Here is a 15,586-nt window from a genome sequence, read left to right on the forward strand (position 1 = left end):
AAAGGTCTAAAGTTTTTAATTTTTGTTTTGAAATAGGAAACTACGCAAAGCTTTACATTCTTTCCCAGGTCTCCTGGTTATACTGGCCTGCAACTTGACTAGCTACACAAATTATACCCCACTCACCAACAAAGTATTTACAATTAGACTCCAACTACATTCCAAAACATATTAATGCTTACATTGGATGAGAAATCAGAGAAATTTGAGTACCTTTTTATAAACCCTCTATAGAGAAAAAAAAATGCAGTGTAAGCCAAAAGTAATTTGGCACTTATGGGCTATTTTTCTGAAGTTCTGTATACTCAGTGTGACAAAAGATAAAGCAAAAATGTCAACAGTAACAGACTGAATGTAAGCAACACCATGGAGGCTAAAAAATATTTAAAAGCATGATAATCAGGATAAAAGATCAACAGAACTCAGTTATTAGCGTGGTGTACGCAAGTCATGCTTTAATATTTCTACAAGTAGAGGCTAACTTTACAAAAAGCTGGATATGAACAAAGAAATACTATACAAAAAAACAACAAGAAGTCCTGTGGCACCTTATAGAGTAAGAGATATTTTGGAGCATAAACTTTCATGGGCAAAGATCCACTTCATCAGATGCATGCATGAAGCAGGTCTTTCCCATGAAAACTTATGCTCCAAAATATCTCTTAGTCTATAAGGTGCCATAGGACTTCTTGTTGTTTTTGAAGATACACACTAACACAGCTGCCTCTCTGATGCTATACAAAAAAAGTACAAATTAAGATAATAGTCCTAAGAGAATCTAAAACACACGTATTTTAGTATCACTATTTGTAATACAGAAACCACAGCCAAGATGGGGCTCTATTTTGCTAAGCACTGATAGCTCTAAAAAAGCTCACTAACTAAACACCAATTGGGACAAGGAACAGAGGTGAAATAAATTATGCAAGGTAAAACAACAGGTTAATGGCGCAGGTGGAAATAGACCTCAGCTGTGCTACTAACCCATTGTGGATTCCTTTTTCATTTAATGAAGCGTACATATCGGCTAGAATTGGCTTTGATGGGGGTCCACAAATTGTTGGGGGGTGATAGGGGGTCTGTGAATGGTTGGGGGAGATACCGGGGGGTCCACACAAGTGAAAAGATTCGGAACCACTGCCAGAGACTGTTCCAGCAAGTGAAGCTTCAGTCACTCAGCCTTTGATTGAAGAGAACAACTATCAAACTCAGCATTTAACCCTCCCAAACAGATGAGGCATCTGCTGTGTCCTTTTTCTAATTAATTTAGCCCATTGCAAGCCCTGAAGCCACAGGTTTACAGTCTGCCTGTTAAGGCATCCTGTACAGGTGAGTATACGAGAGGGACTGTACAGAAGGGACACAGAGTCCTGTTACAGGAATGCCATAGTTGCCATATTCTTTATGCCCTCATACAGAAGGATGACAATGACCACGTTGCATGTACGACCCATCAGATACTTCTACTCCTAAGACTCTGATCTTGCACACATGACGGACAACCAGACCTACAGTTGGATTCTGATGACTTATACTCAAAGAACTCTGAGTTAAGGCAGATAATGCCTTCACATTTTTAATGTCCCTCTGCCTCAGTGACCTTTATCCTTTAAGTCGCTAAGAGCAAGATACATGGTCTTGAAGATCTTCACTGGCCTGAGCTATTAGCCTGTTTTCTTGTAGCCATTTACAGTATAAGGAGCTAGATAGAGTTAGCTCCCATCTCATGAATCTACTGAGTTGGAGAGTTTAGGAGTTCACCATGGCACTGGAAAACAAAAAGATCAGAGGCTGCAAAAGCTCCTCCAACACTTACAAAAATATGCAGAACCTTGCTTATAGGTTTCAAGGAATTTTGCCACAGTACGGATTACAGGTCCACAGCTTGACATCCCTATGCAGCACAAGACTGTGAAACTTGTAAAATAGTCTCAGTTTTCCTGACTGAGCTAACACCATTCCTTTTATAATCTCAGTTGTTAGTCATATGATTCAGTCACTCATCCTGCTCACCCGCAACTTCCCCAAAAAGCATCCCAACTCCTCTGGTGATCCTCTTTAGAACTCCCAGCCCCAGAAGACATGTTCAGAAAGGTGTTCCACTTGGAACAAAGCTGGCTGGCCCTGGCCCCAAAGAGGACCAAGACAGCCCTGTTATAGTCCTATAATGTTTTAATTGGTCCATTAGACAATATAATTGTGTAACAGGCAAAAAAAAAAAAAAGAGTAGGACCTTTAACTCATTGCAAGACCTTTAACTCATTTCTACAAGTAGACGCTAACTTTACAAAAAGCTGGATATGAACAAAGAAATACTATACAAAAAACCAACAAGAAGTCCTGTGGCACCTTACAGAGTAAGAGATAATTTGGAGCATAAGCGTTCATGGGCAAAGATCCGCTTCATCGGATGCATGCATGAAGCAGGTCTTTCCCATAAAAGCTTATGCTCCAAAATATCTCTTAGTCTATAAGGTGCCACAGGACTTCTTGTTGTTTTTGAAGATACACACTAACACAGCTGCCCCTCTGATGCTACACAAAAAAAGTACCTCTCCCTCTTGCAAGTACTGCAGAATTCCAGCCAATCAGAGCAGCAGGGGAAGCCTCTCTGCAGGTAGCGCTACGATGCCTTTTCCCTTTTCCCGGGGACGGAGGAACAGCAGCAGCAGAGCTGCTTCCTGGGCTCCCTCCCTCCCTATCCCTTTCCTCCCCAGAAGAGTCCACAGGCCAGATCCAGCCCTGGCTTCCCTGATCCAGCAGGCCAGGCTCAGGGCTCCCTCCACCACCACAACCGTGCCATGGGCCAGATTCTGGGAAGGGGAGCCCCGAGCCTCAGAGTCCAGATCCAGGCAAGCCGTAGTCCAGATCCAGACCTTGGGCTGGGGGTTCCCTGCCCTTGCATTACACTCACACCAAGTTTGGATTATGCTTTGAAAGAGCTGTCTCATCTGTGTCAGTTGTGTTGCTTGCATTTGTCTTTATTCAAAAGCATTAACAGAAATTATGTGTACATTGTGTATAAAAAAATTGTTTCCTGAGTCAATCTCCACTCACTTCCTTCTTAAAGAGGAAACCTAGTCCTGAAGACTGAGTCATTATGGCTACATCTACAAAGAGCCATGCTGTGGGCCGTGTGATGCAAATCAGGGCTCTCAAAAATGCAAATAGTTGCTCATTTGCATAGTCACGCAGCTAATTTGCATACTTCCACAGGATCACTCTGCTGGCAGAGGCTACTGTCATTAGAAAACATGCCACACAGATGTGGTTTTGTCAGTGAAAACCCCCTCTGTCAGCAGCCCCTTATCCCTGCAAAAGATCAGGGATAAGCGGCTGTTGACAAAGGGGGTTTTCACCAACAAAACCACATTTACAGGGCGTTTTCTGACAACAGCAGCCTCTGCCAGCAAGGCGATCCTGCAGGACTATGCAAATTAGCCACATGACTATGAAAATGAGCAGCCATTTGCATTTTTGAGAGCCTTCCTTTGCATCTTGCTGCCAGCAGCACAGCTCCATGTAGACGTAGCCTATGAGTGTAGAAAACAAACCAACAAAAATTACTTACTCTCTTCAGTTCTTTGGTGGAAAACTTGTATAGAAGGCCAGGTTTCTTCAGCCTTTGATACTAACACCAGCAGCACTCACCCTCTGAGGACACACACTGATGAAATTAACCTATATATGCTGGGAGAGAAAAAACAAAAGTATGTCACAAACCGCCGATTATCTGAAAGCTCTTCTAAACAGCCATCAGAGGAGGAATAAGTAAAAACAGCTACACTCCTAAAGATCAGTTCTAACAGCAACATAACAGTTGGCAAGGTAGCTCAAACCAGTGGCTTATACTGGAGTGCAGTAAGTCGTTTGAGATCCACTACTAGGTCCCCTTAGAATATGCATATGTTAAAAATGTACTCCCTTGGATGAATGGGAAGAATGGAGATGCAGGGATACCTGCCTGGGTCTATAATCAAACAGGAATTCAAAAATGCCCTCAATTTGTACATGTCATTAGCATTATGTTCTCTGAAGTGAAGTCATATGTTGGTAAGAGACACAAGGACATCTCAGGTGTGCAAGGTACAGTAGTTCTAAAGTCAAACCGTTGTACCCTGTATGGTGAGCACTTGGGCGGCCTGGGGGTGCGCAAGGGTAAGCACTCCCTCATTGCCCTTACACCCCTCTCAGTCCACTCTCACCCTCTCCTCCTGCCCAGATCTTCCAACCCCACTCCTGCACCCCCTCCCACCCAGACCCCCCATTCTCAGCCTGTTCCTGCACCCTCCTTCCCTCCCAGACCCCTCACCTCCAGCCCATTCCTGAACATCCCCACTACTGCCACCAACTCACTTACGCATTGTACCTCTCACCCAGATCCCTCAACCCAAGCCCAGTCCTGCACCGGTGCTCCCAATCAGACCTTCCCACCCTGTTCCTGCTCTCTCCCTCCCACCCAGATCAGATTGCAGCACTCACAGCCAGCAGCATATGTTTCTACTGATGGTGCATGTCCCCACATGCCTTGGTGCATATAACAAAATTTATTCCATGTATGGATGGAAAAAATTAGAGAGAACCCTGCATACACCTTTAAGTTATTTCCATTTTCACATGCTTTACAGAGTCCTGTATTTCTCCCCGTATGCCACAGCTTTTTTTTTAAATAAAATTAGCAATTCTTTCCCCAATATTAAGGACCAGTATGAAAATAAAACATGTGCCTTTAGAAGTTAACATAGAAAAATACCAAAATCCCTAACAGCAGGTTCATAATGTAACATTTAAAGTGTTTTTGGGTTGGTTTTTAAAGGAACCAAACAATCCATCTATTTTTGGGAAAGGAGTAAATGTACTTGAAAAAGTAGTCTTGAAATCTGTACCCTCTATATCCATCCAGATCCAAACTGTATGATCTCTCCCCACTTTCTAGATAATGACAAAGGGTGAGGCTTTTGAGTGGTGAAAACATATCAGAATCTTAACCATCTAAACAAGGATTCTTTTTTCCAAACATACTAGGTGTTTTACAAATGCGCCCACTGTGGCCACATGCAACCACAAAGTGGCAACAGACACCAGGGCTGTGATGGAGGGGGAAGAAAGTAGGATCTCCTCCTTCTGCTTCATGCTTCTGATTGCACTGCCTAGGGGAAGGTCTGCACTCAAGGGTAAGGGCAATTTAAGCAACTCTCACTGCATTAACTATGAAGCTGGAGTCAATGTATCTTAATCAGGAGAGGGATAGCTCAGTGGCTTGAGCACTGACCTGCTGAACCCAGGGTTGTGAGCTCAATCCTTGAGAAGGCCATTTTGGGGGCCTAGTGCAAATAGATTAGATTTAAAAAAAAATCTATCAGGGATGGTGCTTGGTCTTCCCAGGAGGGCAGGGGACTGGACTTGATAACCTTCCAAGGTCCCTCCCAGCTCTATGAGATGTGGATCTCCATCTATTTGTATTTTATTTAATTCAGCCTTCTGCACCATCTCCACTGGAGGAGGTCAACAGGACCATTTGCTTCCCCCGCTCCTAACGAGGGGTGCAGTACCTTCACCCATGCAGGCACCCTCTGAGTTCAATTTAGTGTGTCTCTTCCAGGCACACTATATCGAACTCCGGAGGATCAATGCTGCTGCAATCAATCCTCCCAGTCATGAAGATGTATGCTAGGTGTTCACTGCTGTTGCCAACATCAAGCAAGGGTTGTGCCCTGCCCCCCTCTAGAGACCCCTAGGGTACCATGCTGGAGGAACAGGCACCAAGTGAGTTCCCCACAACAGTGTAGCTAAAGGTTTGGACTTCAGCCCTGGGGTGGCACGGGGCAGGATCTAGCCACAGAGCTTTGAGCTCCAGCACTGGGCTCCTGCTGTATGGCAGCATGCACCAGGCTTTGGACACAGGGATTCAGTCCCCCACTGCCTTCCCGCAGGCCCTTCATCCACCCACCCTTACTGTCCCAGAGCCCACTGCTTCCCCTAGGGCCCCTATTCAGGGCTTAATTTGTCCCCAGGTTGGGCAGGGCTCAATAAGTGTGCTGTGAAAAATGAAACTTTTATATGTGTTAATATCACTTTTTACAACAGACTTATGAGCTAGGAATAAAAAAATCAATTATTTGGACATGCACATCTATTTGTTTTTCCTGCTTATGTGTATATCTATTTGTTTCTCCTAAAGCTATTTAAGTATTTTAAGGATGGGGGAACCCATAGGAAAGGACTCACCAGCCAGAGTTGGGGGTTGCACTCTGAGACTACCAAAAATTTGTCCTGGGAACCACCTTGGCAACCCAACAACAGATCTATATGAAACACATACCTATTTTGGAACAAGAAAACACTTGTTCAAAGTAACCAGATTTCTAAATAAGAAGCTGGCATTTCTATTTTACATCTGGAGCCAGGAAGTCTGGAACGTAAATATGATAGAATGAAGATCCAAAACTTATTCGTTGCACTTTATTAAAGTATCCCCAACAACAAAAGTACACAATTTTTAGCAAAAGCAGAACTCTAAATCAAACTAAATCAAACTAGTTCTGTTTTTAAAAAAGAGAAATGACGCCTCATGGCCATCTTAGAGCTGTCTAGTTTTGTCAGAAGTCCATTTGCTATAAGCCCCCCAAAGTACCAAAATGAAACATATGATTTGCAACATGACAGACATTACAAGGACTTTTAACTTCTTAGTCACACAGAAAAAGATGGAAAAGTCTTGTTCTGAACTTGATGCAACGCAAAATGAACTTTAAAAAATAGGTTATCACACATCCTAAGAGTTTCAAAGAAAAAGATCAATGTTGAAACTCGTTATTTCTATTTAAATACTTCAAATTCACTTTTTAGTTAATCCTATAGAACATTTCATCCATTTATGCTTACAGGGAAAAAACAAAAAAGAGAAATAAATAGCACAACTTCCTGATCTATCAGTTGAAGTCAACGTCCATAATCAACAAGAGGATTAGTCTTCATTGTTTGAAAAACCTAGTTTAACATGCATTGCAGCACTGAAACTTCGAACTATCAACTGGTGACTGAAGATTTCTCTCTGCTTCTGACTATGCCCACGTACAGAAAACATTGTTGTTTAAGGATAAGAACTAAGGGACCTGATCCAGCTAATACTCACATACTTGCTCATCTTAACACAAGTAATGATTTCAAGGCAACTACACATGCGTATAATAGCTACACGTGTGTATTTGCTGAATTGGAGGCCTAAGTCTGAAGACCATGCAGTTTAGCCCTCCAAGTTCCAAAGATGAAAACCAGTTTATAGGCTGAGTCCAACCAGGGTACAAACATTACAATAATAATTTGTTTTTTAAACAACAATGAACAATAGGTTAAAAGGCATTTCAAGTCCAAAACCAAAAATAGATGCAATAAAAAACCTTAAATAAATCTATTATGAATAAAAGCTTTAAAAAAAGATTAATATCAATACCTGTCAGTTCAGGATTATTTTCATTATGCAGAAGAACAAAGAATCATTACAAATGAAAAACATCATGCCTCCCTAAGAAACAAAGAAACAACACATGCCCACAAAAAGGGGGCTTCCCACCATCAGTTCTATGGTTAACGAATGACACATTTGTTGAAATTTCACTAAATTTGGAAAGAGTCATAATGTGGAATAATTACAATCAGCACCTTGAATTTAAAAATGAGGGTAAAGAAGATGAGTGTGAAGGCCCACATGCACAAGAAGGGAAGGGAGTGGTATTAAATCATGGCTCGTAAGACTGTCTGCAGAACTTGCTAATGGATCTGACCTTTTCAAACCATTTCCCAGAGTTTTCAAAAAGAGGGTAATAACACTTGCCAGCAAATTACAAAGCAAAGCTTTGTCAAATGACACGGGGAATCAATTTAACACTGCCAGAAATAATGGCGTGAGTTCCTAAAATGGGGGTAAGTGCATACTCCATCTTATAGCCTCCTGTTGACTACTATCCTCCTCTCCCCCACCCTGCAATGTAAACCCACCTTTCCACATGCCTTTTACTCCACTCTTAAAACACCTCCAACTGGGCAGGTTTGAAAACTATTAGTGGAAGGAGGATGAGAGAAACACAGTCTGCTTTCCCCCTTGACTATAAACCTTAGTCTCTCAAATGGGATCCCAAAAAGCAAAAACTGCAGCAAACTCAGTCTCCCAGACCACACAAGCCAGGTTAACTCAATTAAAACGTTATTGGAAACAGTAACTTGGAACACAGATAGTACGCAGTTATTGATATTGGAAAAAAATCAGCAATATAGTACTTAGCGCTCACAAATGACGGAACTGGAAGGCCAAGTACAAATTGCTGGAGTGATTTGGAGAATATACTTACAAAGATGGCTATGTCTGACATTTAGGCTGTGTCTACCCTAGCCCCCTCCTTTCAGAAGGGGCATGGTAACAAGCGAGTTGGGAAGATGCTAATGAGGCACTACACATGTGCCTCATTAGCATAATGGCAGCCACATGTGATTCGAAAGCATTGCTTTTGAATCGCGCCACCTGTGTAGACGGGGGCCCTTCAAAAGGACCCCCCCAGAGTCTGAAAGCCCCTTCTTCCTAAAACCAATTAGGAAGAAGGTGCATTTGAAGTCTGCGGAGTGGTTTCGAAAGGCTCCCGTCTACATGGGTGGCGCGCGAATTGAAAGTGGTGCTTTTGAATCATGTGCGGCCACCATTATGCTAATGAGGTGCGCATATTTATGGCAGCACCTCATTAGCTTCTTCCTGACTCACTCATTACCATGCCCCTTTCGAAAGGAAGGGGCTAATGTAGACATAGCCTTAGAGATTAACTGCTCTCTGTATTAAAGGCATCCCCTCCCTGGAGAGGAGTTAAAAAAAACTACAGGAAATTCAAAATCAGACAAAATGTTTGCATATGCTGGGATTCTCAGTGGTTAAAGAAACCAGCAGCCCAAACGAATGAGCCATTGATTTGTACTTACTGAAATAACAGGATGTCAGCATGGAGGAAGACTCTACCTGCTTCTGAATTTCACTAAGATCCAGGTGGCATGGTACAGATTTGGGAGTGATAACCATAGAAGAGGTTGGATCAAAGATTTCTCAATACCTTATAAACAGTAGTGAATTCTATATGCAGAGATATAGGCTCAATATTTATTTTTCTGTTTTGTGTGGCTTATCTGAGGGTAAGATGAAATTTGCTGATGAATGAACTACTGCAGCTAGCCTTCTCCATGTGTTCTTCCAAATGATACGTTGTAAAACGGCACTTTCTATGGCAGTGAAATTTCACCTGGTTTTAAAAGAAAGGAAAAAAGGAAACTTGAAACATTTTCTTAGCTAACAGATTAGAATAGTTTTGTTGGCAACAAAGGAACTGGGTCAATTTACATCAGATGAATATCTGAGACTTTATGTTTAAATAGCTGTTTCTGTTCATTACCAGTTTAAGGCAGCTCTAGGTATTTCTCTGATGAAGAGCAGACAGCTAGTGTTCCAGCAGAGGTCGTTGTTGAGAAACTAGCTGTGATAAGAAAACAATTCTCTTCTGCTCTCTCCAGTCTAGAAATAATAGAGGTACAGTCTATTGGTACATAACCGCTGTTAAGAAGGACAATGACACCTCTGAATCCTTCCTCTACCTGTTCTGGCTCCCTATGTCATATTTCTGAGCAAGAGGAAAGAAACTGGAAGGGATTTATGGGACTGTAAATCCATCATAAGTCTATCAAATACACACACACTGCACATATGGGCACTTTGGCAGGGCTCCAGTGGCTCTGGAAATCATAACATTAGGCTTCCTGCCTTTCGTGCTTTTAAAATCTGAGCTAGAATTATGATACTGTACAAGATTTTTATATCTTCTGTGTGTAATATACACACAGAGGGCACACAAATAGATATATACACAAACTTTTCACACAAACATACGCATATTTATATTGTTATCAAAGTGGAATACACTTTTCTATTTAAGAAGCCTGAGATTTCTGCATTTGAAATTGCCTCTGGATATTGCAGCCGAACTGGAATGTTCCCCTTCCCTCCGCACTTAATAATGAACAAAGAAGTCCCCCACAAAAAATAAAAAAATGGAGGGAGGAGAGTGTCCACATATTGTCAATACTTAACAACTACCACACGCTGATCTATTTGGGAGATGAACTGCTCCTTCATTTCCACCGAATTATTTATTATCTAAGCCTATCTCTAGACTACAGGGTTTTGCTGACAAAACTGTTTTGTTGACAAAACCCGCAGAGTGTCCAGAGCGCTAAGCGCGTGCTGTCAACAGTAAGTCAACAGAATGCAAAACTTTTGTCAACAGCTACCCCTCACTTGCCACAAGGAAGAACACTACTGTCTACAGACATCTGTCAACAAAACACCAGTCTGGACGTTCCGGTGGATGGCTTTTGTCATCCAAGAAAGCTTCCAGGACTCTGCACAACCCTGTTTACTGTGCTTCCAAGTGTCCACTTTGCAGATAGAGTGGCCAGGCAGTCTGGCCACTCTCTTTCCACAGAGTGGATTGCTCTTGTGATCCGCCCTGTGTTCTGGACATGATTTTTCAACAGAAGTTTTGTGGCAAGGTATCTTCCAACACAAACTTCTGCTGACAAACGCCTGTAGTCTAGATACAGCCTAAGTTCTTAGTAAGGGTTTTCTATCTGAATCATTATCAAGAGTTTATTTCAACTGTTTTTGTACAACTTCAAATGTTTCCCCATGCAGGAACCTGGCATATGTACAAACAAGTCTCACTTCAATTAGACATAATTAAGGACCTACCAAATTCATGGCCTTGAAATCTAGTCTTGTGTGCTTTTACCCAATAGTACACATATTATACTGGCAGTTCTCAAACTGGGGGTTCAGACTCAAAATGAAGTTAGTGGGTAGTCACAAGGTTATTTTAGGTAGCCTTAGTTCAGTAGACCCTCAAGTTACGCAAGGGTTGTGTGCCTGGGCAAACCTGCGTAGCTCAAATTTTGTACAAGTCAGCAGGAAGCTGGGAACCAGGTGACAGCCTGGCTCCTGGCTCCCCGGGCTTGCGGAAGCAGGGGAACTGACCAGCGCTGGTCTATTTCCTGACTCCCACAGTGACGGAGAGCTGGGGAGAAGCCGTGGCATCACAGCTGTCTGTCCCCTGGCTCCCCCAGCTGGAGGAAGCCAGGGAGAAGCCACGCTGCAAACAGACACAGCAGAATGGCTTCTCCCTGGCTTCCCCTAGCTAGGGAAGCCAGGGGCTGGAGCAGGGGGCTGGCAGAAGAGCTGCGCTCCTGGCACTCCCCAGCCCCTGGGAATCCCAGGATTACAACTAATATTAATGCGAGTTAAGCATGAGTCAAAATCGCTTATATCGGAGGTTTACTGTATTGCCACTCATACTTCTGCACTGCCTTCAGAACTAGGTGGATATAGACTGGCAGCTGCTGGCCAGGTGTCCAGCTCTGAAGGCAGCACCCCGCCAGCAGCAGCACAGAAGTAAGAGTGGCAATATCATACTGTGCCATCCTTACATCTGCACTACTCCTGGCAGTGGCTCTGCTTTCAGAGCTGAGCTCCCAGCCTGTAGCCACCTTTCTTCAGCTGTCAAGCGCTGAAGGCAGCACTACCAGCAGTAGCACAGAAGTAAAGGCAGGAGTAACACAGTGCAACCTGTCTCCCTGAGCTTACAATCACCTTGTGACCACCACACAATTCCCCTTTGGGTCAGGACCCCTTAAATCACAGCACCATGAAATTTCAGATTTAAACAGCTGAAATCATGACATCTATGATTTTTAAAATCCTATCACCATGAAATTGATCAAAATGGATCATAAATTTGATAGGGCCCTGTACATAAGCAAAGGATTCTTCTAACATAGCGAAGAGTAAACCTCTAACTTCTACACTCAAAAAAAAAGTGGGGGTGAGGGGGGAAGGAAAGCTAAGGGCAAGGAAAATTGTCACAGCCTGAAAAATTTCCTGTCATATCTAATATCTGCCCTTTTTATTGGAGAAAAATGCTTAACTTCTTTGAGAACAAACAGCCTTTGTCAAATATGCTTTAAACATCAGACAAACCTTTAAACAAGCATTTTACATACTAACTCATTTAGTTACCTCACGGGTCTAAAGGAGGAGAAAGAATCCATTTTGTGCTGTTTTTCTTCCGTTCACCATTTTTTCCTACAGTTCTGAAAACAGGCTTTCCTTTCTCCCTATCAATTTCAATATATACTAATACTAATATATGTCCCTTTTCTGCAACAGTGGCTAAAATGTTTCAGGTATCTCATGGTAGACAATATTTTATTTGTATGTTTTACAGGGCTCTTTTTCAGTAATCACAACTCCAAAAGTTGAAATGTGAGATTTTCTGGATTTTGGGCCTTTTGGGGTCACATTTTCAAGTTTTTCTCTGACATTATGAGGAGTGGAAACATAGGGTTTTGTTTGTGTGTTTTACATGAAAACAGATTCTCTCATAATCAAGTGGCTCAAAGAAAAAGGCTCTAAGAAAGATACCAAATATTATGAAACAATAAAATCATGTAATTTCTTCATTTTGTGCTGTTTAACATATAAATCCCCAAGTAGAGCTATGTCTGATCCACATCTGAACTCAGTGTCCAGAAGAATGGGACAGGACAGTCAGGCTGTGTCAACACTTAGATAGAAATGCACTTCTATAATGATTCAGTATAGACACTTACTACAGTGATAGAAGGGGTTTTGCCATCACTGCAGGTGATTCACATCCCTGAGAGGTAACAGGACGACAGAAAAATTCTTTCATTGACCTAGCAGTGTCTACACTGGGAGTTACATCAACTTAACTATGTCTCTCAGAGCTGTGCTTTCACGCCCCTGAGAGACAGAGTTATGCTAATGTTACTTTCTGGTGTAGACCAGCCCTCACAAATCTATATTGTCACTGGTACACAGTGGACTGTCCATCACATGACACCACTGTGCTCCTCAACTGGTTTAAAATCTGAACTGGATCCAAAGAAAATGCCAGGTGCTCTGTGCATTTGAGATAGTTACAGTATGCAATTGGATCTTGTGGATGGCTAACTCACTTTAGTCGCTTATGATTTTACTGTGAATTTACCACTTAAAACAGGCATTTCTTCATGGTGACTAATGCTCCAGGGGACACAAATTTCAGAGCTATAGTAGAGGGGAAGGAAGACACTGATCCAAACATTCTTGAAATGCTACCGTTTCCTCTCTTCACTCCTGCCTTCCCTTTATTACCCCAAAACACTCTTGCTCAACGGGAACTGTGCAGGTTTTCTGGAGGTGGTAGGGATGCTGGACTTGTCACTTGTATATTTGGACACTACTGCCCACAGCTTGGCATGCACAAGATTATGTCTGATCTCCTGTAGCACCTCAGTACAAGAGGAGAGAATGTAGGGCTTATTCCCTTTCAACGTCTGCTTCCCAGAGAAAATGGCAGGTCCACTTTCTTTCCCCACAGTAACAGAGCACTGGTATCAGATCACTGTGGTCGTGCCAGACTGCGTGCAATCAGGCAAATCCCTGAAATTCTCATTTGCCCACATAAGACATGATAAATCATTACATCATCAGGAAGACTCTGCGGTTTTAGTCATTATGTTCCACTAATAAAAGAGGTTAAGAAAATACATTTTGAGACTCCAACCTTGGGAGCCAAAGTTTTCTACTGATAATGAAATCAAGCTTCCTCAGTCTGCATCCACTATTCAAAGGAAGAGGACTGTTTCAGAAACATAGCCACTATTCTGTTTGAAGATTTTGATGTGCACCTCAAATGGAAAACAATCAACTAGGGGTGCTCAAATTTTATATATTGTGGACCACTTATTAAGACAATCTCCCATTCCTCGATTCACTCCTTCCCTGCAGGAACTGGAATGCTTTTTACTTACGAATGACACCAAAAAGACAGGATGAAAAACAAATAACACTACACAGAATACCCTGCTTTTTGCATCGTTGCTAAGTTACCTTCTTTTTGGATGCAGGGCTTCCTGTAAGTTAGGTTGGAGTATCCCCTACTTGCCTACATCCCCACTGCTCTAGTCTCTGTCAGTCTGCAGTCTGGGTCTATCACCCTTCTCCAATCTTGGTGTCATCCACAAGTGTGACTGCAGTTCAACGTGCAAGACAAAACCAACAATTAAAACAAACAAAACCAGGGAGGAAAGCAGATGTTGTAAAACCATCCCTGTAATCTTTAAAAGAAAGGCTGACTGATTCATCATTACTGTGAAAAGCAACTTATAGACCTCATAGAAGTACATCCCAAACCAGAGTGGTCCACAGATCATAGCTTAAGAACCAATGCAATGAATATTCTCCCAGTGGAGGGATGGTCCCTGGACTTATTTGCTTCCATCAGTCTCCTTTGAGCCAGTCTTTGGAGCCCACAAAAGCCTCAATTATGAAAAGACTCCCTGTTGCCACCCAGCTGCAAAACAATTCTGCTTTGGAAACTCTCTAAAAGATAAAACAAAATTCAAGGTTAAAAAAAAAGTAGAAATAAAATGACTATAATTAAAATATATGAATAAAGTGGTGTTGGAGTTTTCAGGTCTGATTGGCTTGACAAATATTTCAATAAATGTGAGAAATCCAGAATTTGTGGTCTGCTCAAAAAGCAAAAATAAGGAATAAAACCCAGAGGCCTCACACTTACGCAGCTGGCGGAAGAGGCAGCACAAGGAGAAGAAATGACTAGAGATGTCGTCGTAGAAGATGTTTGAGAGAAAAAACATCCCCAACATACCCTACCATACTTGAGAGACCACGGTATATAGGAGAAAAACAGCCCTGGGAAATGAATAGTCGGCTCATGCTCACCTTTGCTGCTGCAATCCAAGGCACCCCACAGGTGATAAACACCTACGTCACAGCAGAAGCTGATGGCAATGGATAATTCATGAGATCTAGTTACTCTACCACGTATCAGACCCCAGGGATAAAGAAAGAGCTTTTTATTTTGAGTCATCATGCTCTTTACCCCAGAGTACAGAGATTCATTCTGTTTATTTTCTCTCCCTCTCCATCACTCCAGTTTGCATATGCAGGTGTCCAGTCCTAACTTGTTAACTTGATGAAATGCTGGTGTTTACGAACTGTGACCACTCAAGCAAAAATGTAACATTTGTTCAAGTAAAACAAAGACTGTTAAAATAATATTACTCATTCACCTTAACCTAAAATCACCCAGGAAATAAGAGTTAAGTCAGAAATGCCATTTTCCCAGAAAGCCACTTCTTTTTTTGCCAGTGGTTCACAGAGGAGCTGCTTGCCTATAACTGAGCCTTAAAAAAATAAATTCTAGGAGCTAACACCAGTTATGGATGGAATTTCAACCTGAGCTGAACGCAAGTTTATTGAAGCTAAACTGCAAATTTCAAGTGAAAATTGAGCTAAGCACAAATTTACATGATGAATGCTATCTATCAAAGCACCAACCACCATAGTACCACTAGGCACAAATGTTCTCACAAGGCCCTGGACTACAATAGAGGAATTATTTCAAAGTAACTGGGACTTATTTTGAAATAATGTAGTCCTGGTTTTGAGAGGAATAAGCGCCTATTTCAAAAT

General features: G+C 42.1%; 1 protein-coding gene across 16 annotated transcripts in view; it reads right to left on the bottom strand.

Moving 5' to 3' along the window:
* Positions 1 to 15,586, bottom strand: part of APBB2 (amyloid beta precursor protein binding family B member 2) — a 300,231-nt gene that overhangs the window by 200,005 nt on the left and 84,640 nt on the right. For all 16 annotated transcript variants that reach the window (XM_074992657.1, XM_074992658.1, XM_074992666.1 and 13 more), the window contains one exon: positions 3,572 to 3,690. The gene's annotated coding sequence lies outside the window, so the exon portion shown is untranslated. The remainder of the gene's footprint in view (positions 1 to 3,571; positions 3,691 to 15,586) is intronic.

Source organism: Carettochelys insculpta, chromosome 4, assembly GCF_033958435.1.
Source record: "Carettochelys insculpta isolate YL-2023 chromosome 4, ASM3395843v1, whole genome shotgun sequence".
NCBI lineage: Eukaryota > Metazoa > Chordata > Testudines > Carettochelyidae > Carettochelys > Carettochelys insculpta.